The sequence below is a fragment of the Hyaena hyaena genome, unplaced genomic scaffold (assembly GCF_003009895.1).
Source record: "Hyaena hyaena isolate Hyena2069 unplaced genomic scaffold, ASM300989v1 scaffold_500, whole genome shotgun sequence".
In the NCBI taxonomy this organism is placed as follows: Eukaryota; Metazoa; Chordata; class Mammalia; order Carnivora; family Hyaenidae; genus Hyaena; species Hyaena hyaena.
Window position 1 is genome coordinate 986,590 of NW_024081133.1, and position 16,646 is coordinate 1,003,235.

General features: G+C 39.0%; 1 protein-coding gene across 4 annotated transcripts in view; it reads right to left on the minus strand.

Annotated features, from left to right (window-relative positions):
• Window positions 1-16,646, minus strand: part of FAM118B (family with sequence similarity 118 member B) — a 46,286-nt gene that overhangs the window by 24,825 nt on the left and 4,815 nt on the right. Inside the window, exon 1 of one of the 4 annotated variants that reach the window (XM_039254892.1) lies at window positions 9,673-9,694. The exons of the other annotated variants lie outside the window; for them this stretch is intronic. The gene's annotated coding sequence lies outside the window, so the exon portion shown is untranslated. Of the gene's footprint in view, window positions 1-9,672; window positions 9,695-16,646 lie in introns of those variants that run through there. 4 annotated transcript variants of the gene reach the window in all.

Below are 16,646 nucleotides of genomic sequence, written 5' to 3' on the forward strand. Positions count from 1 at the left end.
TGCAAGGCCACTTTTCCCTGGAATCTAACAGATGGTAAATTCTTGGTGTCGACACCCAAATACTAAGCTTTCTTATTTTTTTCTTTACAAAATCAACTATTCTTTTTTGTTAAAAAAAATGTTTTTAATGTTTATTTATTATTTTTGAGAGACAGAGACAGACAAGAGTGTGCAGGGAAGGGGCAGATAGAGGGAGACACAGAATCCAAAGCAGGCTCCAGGCTCTGTGAGTCAGCACAGACCCTGAGATGGGGCTCAAACCCACGAGCCATTAAATCATGACCTGAGCTGACGTCAGACGCTTAACCAACTGAGCGAGCCACTCAGGAGCCCCAGAATCAACTATTCTTAAAGTCCATTCTATCTACATAATTTAAGAGAATTGAATATGGCCAACAGGTCCTAACAAGTTGTTACTGCAATGTTTTGGGTCCTCTTATTTAAGAACTAAGTGAGAAGAAATTCAGTATAGCCACATTAGATGTAATCATATACACATACTGTTTTCTAACAGGATAACATTTTCCCTTCTGGCAAAAGGATGCTCATACAATCTCACATATGCACCCTAATGGCATCGGAGCATAAACAGTGTCTTAACTTCTAGAGTACTGTTTCCAAAAAAAAAAATCCATTTTAGTGTTTACCCTACACAACATGCAGATATCCATAAAGACCTTCCACACTGATTATGAAAATCTTACAAGGAATTATTTTATTTTTTAATGTTTATTTTTGAGAGAGAAAAGTGGGGGAGGGTCAGAGAGAGAAAAGTGGGGGAGGGTCAGAGAGAGGAGGAGACACAGAATCCAAAGGAGGCTCCAGGCTCTGACCTAGCTATCAGCACAGAGCCCGACACGGGGCTCGAACTCACAAACTGTGAGATCATGACCTGAGCTGAAGTCGGACGCTTAACCAACTGAGCCACCCAGGCACCCCTACAAGAAATTCTTAACATGCATCAACTAGTTCATATACTAATTTCTTTACATGATCACTGTCTGAGTTTTCATTTCGGTGGGAGTTGCTATGTACAAGAGAGGTGGGAAAAGCATTTCTGCCACAAGAAGATGAAGGCAATCACCTGTGGCATGTCTCTGTTACTACAATTACTGCTAAAGCCCCCGGAAAATCCGTCAAGGCAAAAGAGTTCAGCAAAATAAAAGTCAGATATTTGGTAAATGCTAAGGAAAGTAACAACAACCTCATTAACAAAAATTTTAAGGGCTAAGTCTTCATATAGGGTAACACTTACACTTTGAAACCTGTCAGCTTGGCAAGAAATAGAACGCTTCCATCTCGTGAATGAAAGGGAAAAATCAAGGCAAGCATCCTTGGAAAAACCCACTAAGAAACACGGAAAAGGGACAAGTGGCAAGGGGGCTGAAATTAACTGCATATATACTAGAGGACTTCTGGATTTGAAAGCACTGAAGAATTGCAGTAGCTCTTGCTCTTGGGCTACAATGACAGCAAAATCTGGTTCCCCTTCCTGCATGAGAACGAGAGCGAGGTCTCCCAGCCTGCTTTCCTCATGCTGACCTAGTGGTCTCCCCCCCGTGCTTCCAGGCTGTCTTCAGCTCAAACAGCTCACAGGCCAGAGGAACTTAAGATAATACATTTTAGTCTATGGGTGGATGGAATAAATCATGGGAGAGAAAAGTTCTAATGAAGGCATTTTTGCCTGAAAATAAAAAAAATCCATAAATGACTAGCTTGAGGGAGAAGTACATCTTTTGCCTTAAAAGACTAGCTATGGGCGTATGGATGGCTCAGTCAGTTAAGCATCCGATTTAGGTCATGATCTCACAGTTCAGGAGTTTGAGCCCCCTGTGCTGACAGCTCAGAGCTTGGAGCCTCCTTTGGATTCTGTGTCTCTCACTCTCTGCCCCTCACCCACTCTTTCTCTTTCTCTCTAAAAATTTAGACATTTAAAAAAATTAAAATAAAAAAAGACCAGCTGTATTTACAGTAAGCTTCCCCCCATTCTATTAAATACATAAAACCTTGACTAAAGATTGGCTTATTTCTCTAGCATAAACACAGAAAAGGGTTAACTTCATTTTTTAAGAGAAAAAGACAGTCACCCTCTGACTTGGAAGAAACCAAATCTCTCTAGTTGTGGCTTTTGGTCTAATTCCAACACATCTGGTTTTCAGCAACCATGGGGGGAGGGATGAAGGAAAAGATACCCAGTATGAAGTACCACAAAAGTGTAGTCAACAAGCTTGTTGGCAATTAACAAATTACTTTTACTAATAGTTGATAAATTCAGTTCTATAATGTAGCTTGCAATCTATCAGTGTGTAAAACAAATTTTCCATTTTCTTCCTTATAACACAGAGAGGTGAAACTGATATGTAGGAATTACACCTAGAAGTGTGAGAACTGGATTCCTCCGTGAACCACAGTCTTGAAATGTTTCTTCTATCTCTGGTTAACTTAGTTTGCTCCTACTTCTGTACCTAAAGTATGTGCCTGACATCCTCTATCTTCTGTCAGATAGGATCTGTCACACTTATTTCCTGAAAATTTGCTTTAATGTAGTCACTGATAAAATGCCAGACTGATACTACTTACTCTTGGTGTTTTACCAAGCAATGACCCATATAGAGCAATATGAGAATGACCTCCTCAGAGATAGGGTTTCTGAAAAACTTTCAGGAATTGAAAGGTTTACCCCAAATTCTATAGTCTTTCCTTCAAGTCCTAAAATCAACCACATTGGTATTCTAGGCTCAAGAGCTCAAATGTTATTTATATTGGTTATTTTCGATTATAAAACCAAAATAACATATCACATATAAGGAACAAAATTGTTCTTTTTCAATTTTTTTTAAAAATTTTATTTTAGAGAGAGCAAGCATGAGTGGGGAAAGGGGAAGAAGGAGAGAGAGAATCTTAAGTAGGCTCCACTCTCAGCATGGAGCCTGATGCAGGGACGGATCCTACAACCCTGGGATCATGATCTGAGCCGAAATCAAGAGTTGAACGCTCAAAAGAGCCACCCAGGTGCCTCCAAAATCATTTTAAGAAGGAACAGTAAGACACCCAAACTAAAATTTCATCTGAATTAGAAGTTGGTGACTAAAGTTGATGATTTTACCATGCAAAGAATGATAACTTCCTTCTTTGTCACTGCTTTCTCTCCTGTGAAGCTTCTGAGAAGATACATCCTGAAAACAATGACATCATGTGTTGCGAAGAAAGGAGACTTTTTTTTTTTAATTTTTTTAAATGTTTTATTTTTGAGAGAGACCTGACAGAGCATGAGCTGGGGAGGGGCAGAAAGAGAGGGAGACACAGAATCCGAAGCAGGTTCCAGGCTCTGAGCAGTCCACACACAGCCCAAGGCGGGGCTTGAACTCACAGCTGTTGAGATCAGACCTGAGCGGAAGTTGGATGCTTAGCCGACTGAGCCACCCGGGCGCCCCGAAAGGAGATTTTTTAATAAAATATTTTCCATGTATCAAATAATACAATCAAACAATTTCATCACAAATGCCACAGGCTATTCATTGAAAATGAGATTAAATAAATCATTAAGGTTAAGGTTTTCTGTTCTGCGGATTCCCTGAAAACCAAATTTCTCCTCTGAAGACAGTGTGGGTTATATGTGGCAACACCCTCAAGGGCTTCCGTTCTTGCCAAACAGCACACGGGATACTGCTGCATACAAATGGAGACCTGTCCCAGTCTAGGTGATCCCAGAAGATTAACCCTTGTTATAGAGTGTCGCTCTTGGAGTTAATGTGACAAGTCTTAAAGAAGGAAAAGACTTTCCTGCCATAATAAAAATAAAAATGTCTACTAAGAATATACCACTTAATGTCTCCCCTGCTTTTTACTTTCTTAAGGATTTCTGACTCAAATAGTACTGAGTTTGACAACTGAAAAAAAAAAAAGTTAGATTTTTGACAACATAAGGTGTGGCAAATGCAGTTGGTTAAGCATCCAACTCTTGATTTTGGCTCAGGTCATGATCTCACAGTTTGTGAGAGGAGCCCCACGCTGAGCTCTGCACTGAGCGTGGAGCCTGCCAAAGATTTTCTCCCTCCCCTACCTCAAAAAAAAAAAAATTCTCTTTCTGCCCATGCTCATTCTAAAAAAAAATTAAAAAAAAAAAACACAATTCTGCTCCTTTTACATGACATGCTACTTTGATTCTATCATTGAAAATAACTGATATAAACAATGGGGAGCCTGCTTCGGATTCTCTCCTCCTCTTTGCCCCTCCTTGCTCAGGCTCACTCTAAACAAACAGTAAAAAAAAAAAACAAAAACCCTAAGTGTAGTGAATGTTAATAATGATTAAGTGAATTCACGTCAACATAAAGTGAAACACCTCAAAGGTCCCCACATTGTGGGTTTGTAATCCAAACTCCATTAAACAGCAAAAACAAGGACAGAATATAAGATACAAAGTAGATTTGTTTTATAATTACTCTTAGAGTTAAGTAAAAGGAAATGTTCTTCAACATTAAGATGAAAAAAAATTTCTCAAGTCCAATTTATTAATACTTTCAAGTTCATGTTTAAGTGCACAGTTATCTTAATCAGATATACCAGATAAAAAAATAATTGAACAGAGGCACCTAAGTGGCTCAGTCAATTAGGTGTCAGACTCTTGATTTTGGCTCAGGTCATGATCTCACGGTTTGTGATTATTTGAGCCCCATGTTGGGATCTGTGAGGACAGCTTGGAGCCTGCTAGGGATTCTGTCTCCTTCTCTCCGCCCTTCCTCTGTTCTCTCTCTTTCTCTCTCAAAAATAAATAAATTAACATTTAAAAAGTTTGAATAGACACCTATCTTAGGTTAATTATGTTAAAAACCCAGTTATCAGAGCACTCAATAAAGAATGTAAAATAAGCTTGCTTTGAGTGTATTTAATTTCTTTTAATCTTGTCATACAATAAGCTATAATGTCTACTAAATGCTAGGCTCTTGAACTTCCCACTTAGAAGGACAATGGAACTGGAGGCTTAAAGAGGTTGTGATATTTCCTTTTACAGAAAAAGAGGGCAGACTACTAAATTCTGGGGTGATTCATATACAGTCCTATCTGTAGGAAGAAGGAAAAAAAGCCCTGCAATGTTTTTAAAAGCACTTCTAATTCACAGTTCTAGGAATGCATACCATTTTCCTTTTTTTCAGTGAAAATAAAGTACAGTTGACCCTTGACAACCCCCTGTGCTCACACATAACTTTTGACTCCCCTAAATTAATAATAGCCTACTGCTGACCATAAGCCTTACTAGTAACATAAACAGTTGATTAACATATATTTGGTATGTTACGTGTATTATGTACATACTCTTATAATGAAATAAGCTGGAAAAAATAAAATGGTAAGAAAATCACAAGGCAGAGAAAATACATTTACAATAGTGCCCTATATTATAAAAAACAAATCTGCATATAAGAAAACAATCTCATTTACAATAGAGCCTAAAACAATAAAATGTCTAGGAATAAACCTAATCAAAGAGGTTAAAGACCTATACTCTGAAAACACTGATAAAAGGAATTCAAGAAAATGCAAAGAAATGGAAAGACACTCCATGCTCATGGGTTGGAAGAACAATTATTGTTGAAATGTCTACACTACCTGGTGCATGTGGGTGGCTCAGTCTACTGAGCATCTGACTTCAGCTCAGGTCATGACCTCATGATTCCTGAGTTTGAGCCTCGGATTGGGGGCTGTGCTAACAGTGCAGTCTGCTTCAGGTCCTTGGTCTCCCTCTCTCTCTGCCCCTCTCCTGCTTGTGCTCTCGGAAAAATAAACATTAAAAAAAAAGTCTATACTACCCAAAACAATCTACAGATACATGCAATCCCTTTCAATATACCAATGACATTTTTCACAGAAATAGATCAATCCTAAAATTTGACAGAACCACAAAGGACCATGAATAGCCAAAGCAAACTTGAAAAAGAAAACCAAAACTGGAAATATCACAGTTCCAGATTTCAAATTATATTACAAAGCAGGAGTAATTAAAACAGTATGGAACTGTCACAAAAGCAGACACACAGATCGATGGAACAGAACAGAAAACCCAGAGAGAAACTCTCAATTATTCAGTCAGTTAATCTTTGACAAAGGAGGAATCAATACACAATGGGAAAAAGACAGTCTCTAACAAATGGTGCTGGAAAAATTGGATATCCACATATAAAAGAATGAAACTAGACAACTTTCTTACACCATACACAAAAATAAAACTCAAAATGGATTAAAGACCTAAATATGAGGGATGCCTGGGTAGCTCGGTCGGTTAAATGTCCAGCTCTTGATTTTGGCTAAGGTCATGATCTCATGGTTCACAAGTTCAAGTCCCGAGTTGCACTCTACTCTGACAGCAAGACGCCTGCTTGGGACTCTCTCTCCCTTTCTCTCTGCCCCTCCCTGGCTCTCTTTCTCACACAATAAATAAACAAAAAGTAATAATAATAATAAAGACCTAAATATGAGACACAAAACCATAAAAATCCTAGAAAAGAACACAGTCAGTAACTTCTCTCACACTGACTACAGCAACATTTTTCTAGGTATGTCTCTTTAGGCAAGAGAAACAAAAGCAAAAATAAACTGTCAGGACTACATAAGAATACAAAGTTTCTGAACAATGAAGGAAATAATCCACAAAACAAAAAGGCAACCTACTGAGAGAAGATATTTACAAATGACATATCTGATAAAGGATTAGTATCCAAAACATATAAAGAACTGATATAACTCAATACCCTCAAACCATAAATCCAATTAAAGAGGGGCAGAAGACATGAACAGAAATTTCTCCAAAGAAGACATCCAACAGACACATTAAAAATACTTAACATCAGCCCTCATCAGGGAAATGCAAATCAAAACTACAATGAGATATCACCTTACACTTGGCAGAATAGCTAAAATAAACAGAAGAAACAGCAAGTGTTGTTAAGGATGAGGAGAAAAAGGAACCCTCTTATAGGTACTCAAAGAACACAAAAACACTAATTCAAAGGGATACATGCACCCCTATGTTTACTGCAGTATTATTTACAATAGCCAAGAAACAGAAGCAACCCAAGTGTCTATCAACAGATGAATGGATAAAGAAAAAGTGATACACCCACACTGGAATGTTATTCAGTCATAAAAAAGAATGAAATCTTGGCATTCGTAACAACATGGATAGAGCCAGAGAGTTTAATGCTAAGTGAAATAAGTCAGTCAGAGAAAGACAAATACCATATGATCTCATTCATACGTGGAATTTAAGAAATAAAACAAAGGAGCAAAGGGGAAAGAAAAGACAAGCCAAGAAACATATTCTTACCTATAGAAAGCCAACTGATTGTTACCAGGGTGGGGAAGCAGGCAGGAAGGGGAATGGGTGAAATAGAGGACACTTATCATGATGAAAACAAAATCCACGCATAAGGAGACCCCTGTAGTTCAAACCTGTGTTATTCAAGGGTCAACTGTAGAATGTTTTGCTTCAGAAAGTCAAAGACCCATGCTTCTGAGCATTTTTCTTCAGTGATCTTACTTCACCTTGAATCTCATGGGAAACTAGGCTAGAAACAACAAACAGCAATTCAAAAATAGGACTCAAATATAAAAAAACAATCATGACACAATGGGAAAGTAATCGATGAGAAAGAAGTTTAAGAAAGTACACAAAGATACTCTATGAAAAATAAAATTCAGAAACATGAGAAAAGATTGTGGCAAGTATGGCTGGAATAACTCTAGTGGTCGCCTTGGATGTACTGGTTCTTTATAAAGTGCACTGTGCATCTGAAACAAGGACACTGGGTGGCACCTGGTGGGCTCAGTCAGTGGAAGCATCTGACTTCGGCTCAGGGCATGATCTCATGGTTCGTGGGTTCAAGCCCCACTCTGGGCTCTCTGCTGTCAGCACAGAGCCCACTTCAGATCCTCTGTCCCCACTTCTCTCTGTCCCTCCCCAACTCATGCACATGTGTGCAATCTCTCTCAAAAATAAACGTTAAAAAAAAATTTTTTTTTAAAAAGGACACTGAATAAGTATACCAGTGTAATACACTTGATATGCATGGGACTTAGGCTATACTCTACTAGACCATCATTGCTGAGGGCCTTATAAATGTAGTGTAATGATTTATTTAGACTGGAATCTTAGGAAAACTTCACAGAATCAAGGAACAGAAAACAAGACCACCTAATTAAAAGTTAAAAGCAGGAGCGCCTGGGTGGCTCAGTTGACTCTTGATTTCGGCTCAGGTCATGATCTCAAGATTCTTGAATTTGAGCCTTGAGTCGCTCTCTGTCCCTCCCCATCCTCCACCTCTCTCTCTTAAGTAAACATTTAAAAAATGTTAAAAGCTCAGAGCTACTGAGCTTGACAGAAATAAGGGAAGAAAACCAAATCTGCTCTTAAAGGGCACTTTCTCCCTAAGCCCAAACCTCAACACTATCACTGCCTCTCTTTTTTTTTTTTTTTATTTTTTTTTATATTCAATTTTTTTTTTTACAAATAGTTTATTGTCAAATTAGTTTCTACATAACACTCAGTGCTCATCCCCAAAGTGCCCTCCTCCATGCCCATCCCCCCCTCCCCCCCACATCCATCAGTCCTCAGTTTTTGTCAGCATTCAAGAGTCTCTCATGGTTTGCCTCTCTCCCTTTCCCCCACCATTTCCGCCCTTCTTCTCCCCCTTGTTCCTCCGTCAAGTTCCTCCTAATCCTCCTATACGTGCAAACATATGATATTTGTCCTTCTCTGCCTGACTTATTTCGCTCAGCATAACACCCTCAAGGTCCATCCATGTTGCTACACATGGCCAGATTTCATTGTTTCTCATTGCCATGTAGTATTCCATGGTATAGATAAACCACATCTTCTTGATCCATTCATCTGTTGATGGACACTTAGGCTCTTTCCATGTTTTAGCTATTGTATCACTGCCTCTCTTAAAGACCAGAACATTTTGACACCCTTGCCATCGTTTGCTCTAAAACACAGCCTTCTGGTTCTTAACCTGGAAATATATAAACTGGAATGTTAAGTTTCAGTTTCTAATAAATGCAAGGTCTTAAAAGCATGTGGTCCAACATCATTTCTTATTCATAGAAGATTTTTTTTGTTTAGCTGCCCTATGAACTGAACTTAAATTCTGTGTTACTTTGGCATTACCTAATTCAATGAGTCTAGGTAATCATCAATTACCATCTACAGAATATTTACAGGATGGAAATTCTTTACCCTCTTATTCATTTATTTTGGCTTATGAACTTTTTTTGAAATTGACGGGAGATGAAAAGTGTTCCTAGAAAGCCAAGGAACGCCCTCCCTTCCCCTGGACACACTGGCCACTTTCCTGGTCCTCAAACAAGCCTGGTACACTCTGGCCTTGGGGCTTTTCTTTGTATTGGTTCTTCCCTCTGCCTGGTATGATCTTCCCAAGTTCCAAGTCTTTGCTCCAATCATACCTTCTCAATGATGCCTATTTAAAAGTGCAACTTCTCCGCTCAATGCATTCATTAACTGCTCTACTTTTTATTTCAAAGCAGATACCACCCTCTAACACAGTAATTACATTTATGATTAATATAATAAATACACTAATTATGTTTATTATTTGTCATCCGCCTCCTCTCACTGGGAGGTAAGCTTTTAAAAGGTAGGGATCTTGGGGGTACCTGGGTGGCTTAGTCGGTTGGGTGTCCGACTTTCGCTTAGGTCATGATCTCGCGGTTTGTGGGTTCGAGCCCCGCGTCGGGCTCTGTGCTGACTGCCAGCTCAGAGCCTGGAGCCTGTTTCAGAGTCTGTGACTCCCTCTCTCTCTGACCCTCCCCTGCTCACGCTGTCTCTCTCTCTCTCCTAGAAATTTAAAAAAAAAAAAAAAAAAAGGTAGGGATCTTGGTTTAGTTCACAATATGTCCTGAGATCCTAGGATAGTACCTGGCACAGGGTAGGCATTCAGATATTTATGGAATGAATTAACTCAAAGGCAAAATGCTGCTCATGATTAGAATAACAAGAATTTCCCATATGACAGAAAAAGCATTTCCTATTAAAAGAAACACCCCATTAATGCTTCTTAAAAATTTTATTTATTTTGAGATAGAGTGAGAGAGAGAGAGCGTGCATGAGCACGTGGTAGGGGCAGAGAGAGGGAGAAATAGAGAAACCCAAAGAGACTCCATACTGTCAGTACGGAGCCTGATGTGGGGCTTGAACTCACAGACCTCAAGATCATGACCTGAGACAAAATCAAGAATAGGGTTGTTAACCAACTGAGACACCCAGGTGCACCCTCCTCCCATTGATGCTTTTAATACAGCAAAAACCATGAAAGACCATTTCTTGTTTCAGGGGGAACATGGGAAAAGTCACATTCCTGTGAACACTGCGTGCACAGTAAATCAACATCCAGACTATCATTTTCCAGACGTGGCAAGGAGTGACAGTAATCTGATTCTAGCAGGCAAAAGGCTTTCAGACTTAAGGTTTTAAGACTATCCTCTGAGACTAACTGACCATTTTTATACATAAATCATTTTATGTTTACAACTCAAGTTTCTGATATCTAAGATGTAAATTGAATCTTAAGGGTGGATTCTTATAAGAACTCTTCCCTGCAAATGACTCAAGGACATCAGTACCTCAGTATTTCAGGAAAAGATATCAGTTTCTGTATCTTAGATATTAAATCTACCTAAAGTACTTTCTTTACAGTGACTAGAGAAAAAGAAAAGCTTATGTAGCAGCAAAAGGCATTTCAAAACACAAATTGGATTAAGTCATAGTTTAAAATCATTCAATGGTTCCTCACTGTGGTTAATAAAATTAAACTCCTTACATCATGGCTACAAGACAGACTGGGTCTGAAATCTGCAGTCCTCTTTACAACATCCCAGGCAGCCATCACCCTCATTCACCAGGCTCTACAGTCACATGGGGCACACATCTTCCTGGCACACACACCAAACATGGCTTAGGGTAGTATATTCTACAAGTATTTCTGTCTCCATCCCATCCTTGAAGCCTCAGCTTACCTGTTACTTTATAGAGGCTGGTTATCCACTCTGTCACCCCATTCAGCTCCTTATCTGCATCTCTCTAACACTTGCAATTATTGTCCTTTCCCCATAAGAATTAAAGCTCTTTAAGGAAAAGTACATTTTGTCTTATTTACAATTCTATCCCCAGCCCCTAGCACCAATCTCTGTTATACAGTTAAGTGTCTATACAGTGCAGTAAATGCTCAAATATTTGCTGGCTGAATGAGTATGCACCTACCATGAATTAATTTAAGGCACCTACCATGAATTAATTTAAAGTCTAAGAGATCAAATCTAAAAGGTACCTTTAATTTTATAAGCTATAAAAACGAGACAAATGGGTGAAGGGTTATTTATACCACACAAATACCTTCTGTGACTGAGATCTACCAGACACCTGTTTAAGAAGAACGTCCAGTGCTACACATAAAAACTCTCACCTGCTTTGGAAATCTTTATCTTTCGGTTTATCTCCTTCCCCACCACATGAAAAGAAACTAAGATCACATGGTACTTTTGTGAAAAAGTCTATAGATTTGTTTTATAAAACAAAGCTACATGCACTGAATTCTGTCCACTTCTATTCTACAGTTTAGTTGTGGCCTGCCTGGCCATGGCTACATTCTGGATATGCTTATAAAGTTGAAAATGATAGGGATTGTATTAGTCCCAAGTTGTTGAATTTTCACATTCAAATGTCCATTAAATGCCAGGCACCATACTAACAATGTTACTATTACCACAACCACCTCACCTCCACCAAATGCTGTATAGTATTTATAAATGAGCCAGGCACTGGGGTCTACACCTTAAAATGTTCACTCTTCTATGAAGCAGACACTACTATCATCACATACCATGGATATCACAGATAATGGCACTGAATCACAGAGATGTTAAGTAACTTGTTATAGGTCACACAGCTATTAACACACTGGGAGGCTGACTCCAGAGTCCATGCTGTGAACACCCAATGTGATACTATCCCACCAAAGATGACTAAGACCATACCCCGGAGGACCATACCCTTCAGAAGTCTCCACCTTTTGGGGGAAACAGAACTGTAAACAAATTATTTATAACACATTGGTGCTAAGTAGAATATGTTTGTACGTGGTAAAGGAAAGATTAACAGTTGTGGTGATCAAGAAAAGGGGTGAGAAAGATCCCTCCACGACAAAATTCAGTGAAATAATGAGTATTTATTTATCTTCCTTTAGGTCTTGGAAACATTTGACACTTAACTCCATTCTCCTCTGGACATAGGATTTTCCTCCTGTTCCTCTAGAGGAAGCTCTTCTTCCTCCTCCGTCTAATCCCTAAACGTTGAGAGTCCTCAGCGAATTGCTTTCAGTTCCCCATCTAATCACTTCATGTATTCCCTCGCCTCCCCTTGCAGCTACTCCAATGATTTAAAATACCAACTAAATGCTAACAACTCCCATATCTCAATCTTCAGCTCAGATCTCCTGTGATTCAGACCCAGGAGATACCTGGGTTACACAGTCCTTCACATACTTTAAGGTACTTTAAGACATACTTCAAACTTAAAGGTCAAAAAACAGTTCAACAATCGGTTCCCTATCATGTGGTGTCAGGTCTATGACCTGCAGAATCTCTGGGTCACAGGGTTATAGGTGATTATCTCCCTCTTTCTGTTGCAAGCACCAACACAATTACTTTTTGATTTGGAAAAAACTATCATACACTTTACAAATGTACTTATAAAGCAATTTCAATCATCCTTAAGAACAAAAGAATGATGGATGAAAGGCTACTCAGGAAAGTGGTTTTAGCTTGTAACCTTAATCTGGCTTGATATTCTTTTCACGATATTTGTTTTTCTAATAAAAATTAACTAAAAAATATTCTCTTTGATCTGGGAATGAACTCCTGAGATGAAAGCATTATTTAGACCTGAACCAAGAATCTGAGAGCTAAAAAAAAAAGATACAATCTGCCACAGAGGCCACCAGCACAAACAGAGAGATCAGGCTAAGACAGAAGAAACAGCTTTAAAAGCACTGATTTGCTGAGCCAGTAGCGTCAGTCTTAAGAAGTAGCAGTGAAAAAAACTGAGGCAAAAAAAATAGGTGAGAGAAAAAAAGGTTAGGAAGACCTAAAAACACACTTTGTTAAAAATGCGAAGGAGGTCAGTCCAAGACGGAGAAGGAACTGGAGGGAGAAGCAACAGCCAGCCTGAGGGACGCAGACTTTATAAGGGACAAGCAAGCCCCTCTCCTCCTGACTAGAGAAGGAAAAGGACCCCATAAGCCCTGCAGGAAATATGTTAAGTACAGTAAAGTACAAAGAGCACATGAAAGCCACCCTGTAATCCGACCTGGAGATAACAACCGCTGCTATTTTGGCAGTTTTCAAGAGGAACTCTTGGAAGAAGTGCAGGCATGCTAGTCATCAATTCAAAAAAAACTTTACTGTTAGAGTTGGCACTTGCTTTTACACAGTAAATTTTCTATGTTACACACCAGCCCCTTTTCTTTTTGTCTTTCAACTTTTCTTCATTTATCTTAGTAAAATTAACTTTTAACAGTACTCAAATAGCTTATGGATTCATCAAAAGAGCAGTAGTAGATGTTTCTAGAGTAGAAGAAAGAAGCAGTACAAGCCTAGTGCCTGAGGGCAGTGAGGAAATCAGGGTGAATGGGATCAAGGAAGAGTGAGCCGAAGGCTAGACCCTGCCCAGTGCAGGTGCACACGGCTTCGGCTTTGTGCAATCTATCAAACTGTGGGGTGAAGCACGAAGTTCTTATCACATGCAGGGGCTTGCCATTATTTGCGGGTTGATATTCATTCTGGCAATAGATCTTAAACCTACTCCAATGCAGAGAGCAGAAACTGAAAAACTTTAATGGGTCCTCTTTGAAGTTATCCTATCCACATAGCAAGAATGGATATTGTGAAAAAGGATCAAAGAAGAGATGGAGAGGGACAGAAACCAGAGGAATAATAGAAGAAAATGTCCTAGAACTGATGGACATGAATTTCCAGAATGAAAAGGTCCACTGAGTACCCAGAACAACAGATGAGGAAAGACTCAGTACCATGGTATGTCATTAAGAGATTCCAGAACATCAGGCATAGAATATTCTCAATGCTTCCAGTAAGAGAAAAGAAAAAACCAAGCCAACAAAATGAGGTTTCATAAAAAAAGGATTTGAATCACTATGTCTCTAGAGCAATTATAGATACCAGATTGTACAGCCATGCCTTCAAAGTTTTGAGGGAAAATTACATCCAACCTAGAATTTGATAACATTTCCAAACTATCAAACAAGTGTGTGGGCAAATACTTCTTAGGAAATAAAGATGTAAGTCAAGAAATGGGACATAGGTGATGGCCCATGTTCCCGAATGATACCTGGATTGTACTTCTCCACAGGAAACATCAAGTAACACAGCTGAGCTCATAGAAAATGTTACTGCTAAGAATATGACAATTACGTCAGAGCATCTGGAAAAAATTAACGGTATGTAGGTATGAGGAGGAAAAACAGGCAAAGATCAACCCAAACACAAGAGTGGAGATGAGACACATCATCTAGCTCAACAGGCACTGGAGGGCAACAAAAGCAAGAAGTAACATATCAAATGATTTAGACATGGGTGGGTCAGTCGATTAAGTGTCCAACTTTTGATTTTGGCCCAGGTAGTGATCTCAGGGTTATGAGACTGAGCCCTGCGTGGGGCTCCACGCTGAGCACGGAGCCTACTTGGGATTCTCTCTCTCCCTCTCTCTCCCTCTCCCTACCCCACCCATGCATGCCACACACACTCTCTTGCTCAAAATAAACAAACATTAAAAAAAGAACAAAAAGGAAGTAAGAATAACCAAGGAAAGAAAAAAAATAACTGAGGGACTACCTCTAAAGAATGAGATTATGAGGTGGAGAGAATGGAGGGAATGATTTTTTTTCCCCATATAGTCTTTTAGCACGATCGACTCCTTAAACCATACACGAGTTACTTTGAGAAAAAATAAAATTTAAAGGGTAAAATAGCAACATTTAAAATTTGCCATTTTTCAAAAAAAAAAAATAATAAAATAAAATAAAATAAAATAAAATAAAATAAAATAAAATAAAATAAAATAAAATTTGCCATTTGTCTCTCTACACTTTTTTAGCAAGCTTACCTTCTGATATCCATAAACAAGACCTTTTAGCCCCGGGCCTTGCTGGGCAGGAAGGAGGGAGGGCAATAGATTCCTGAGCTTTAACTCAGCGTTTTACTGAATCAAAATTTCTAGGGGAGTGATCTGTAGATTTAAAAGCACACCAGGCAATTCTTACCATCCAGCAAGTTGGGGAAATGCTGCCTAGTACACATGGGGTCAGTAGAATCTAGTGTGGATTTGGTTTTCTTTTTCTTTTTAAATTTTTTTAATGCTTATTTTTGGGAGAGAGAGAGAAAAAGTGTAAGTTGAGGAGTGGCAGAGAGAGTGAGACACAGAACCCGAAGCAGGTTCCAGGCTCAGAGCTATCAGCACAGAGCCTGACGTGGGATCATGACCTTGGCTGAAGTTGGACACTCAACCAAGTCACCCAGGCATCGCTGGATTTGGTTTTCTAGCTCAGTTACAGTACAGCTCTCCTACTAACAGCCAGCGGAGGTTATTTTCATTAAACTAATGGCGTTATTAAGCACTTACAGCATGTTCCAATCATTAACAACTCAGATACACACAGTCTGCATCTTTAACTTATTGTTCAAATTTTCAAATAATGCAGAAAACAGGTTTTTTCAACTAAAGCAACTAGCTGTTGCAAATACCTTCTTAAATTTCTCTAGGGACCCTAATATCCTCTGGCTTTTATCCAACCACAACAGTGGAACAGTCCCTCAATTTTCCATTGTTCATGTTCTGGAAGCACGGTCTCCATGTTCACCCTTCCAGTGTTTACTCCTTTTCCCTTAAGATACTCTGCTGATCTGCATTTATATAAACACCACAAAATACATAGTTCTTCACAATCTTGAAAATGCTCCAATGTAATGACCTTATTTTAACATATAATCAAGAAATGCTGACTAATAATTTGAATACTTTCTACATGCTAGGCACCATATATATTGATCTTGTTGCTCACTGCAACAATCTTACTAGGTTAGATATTATTAATTCTGTTACACATATGAAAAAACCGACACAGAATAAACGCTTATAAGTGGCAAAGCCCGATGCAAACCTCAGTGTCTTCCTAAAAATATCAAGCTGCCTTACTTGTGGCAAACACTGGGATTTTAGAAATCATCTTTGTTCTCCCCACCTGCTTTTTGGGTGTGCAATCTAAGGTCCAAAATGCTGAAGTGTATCACCCAAGTGGCAGAATGAGACTAAATTCCATATCCCTTGATTCTGACTCTGTTTAAGGCTTTTTAAACAAATCTATAAACCCGGTGCTATACCATACTATACGCAGGACATACCTAAAGATTTTTTGAGCCTTAACTATGCGCTAAGCTCTACACAAGCGCTCACTACTCCTTACAGCAGTCCTAAGGCAGACATCACCCACATTTCACAAGATGAAGAATCTAAAGTAAGAGAAGTTATTAAGTAATTTGCACAAGGTTACACAGCGAGCAAG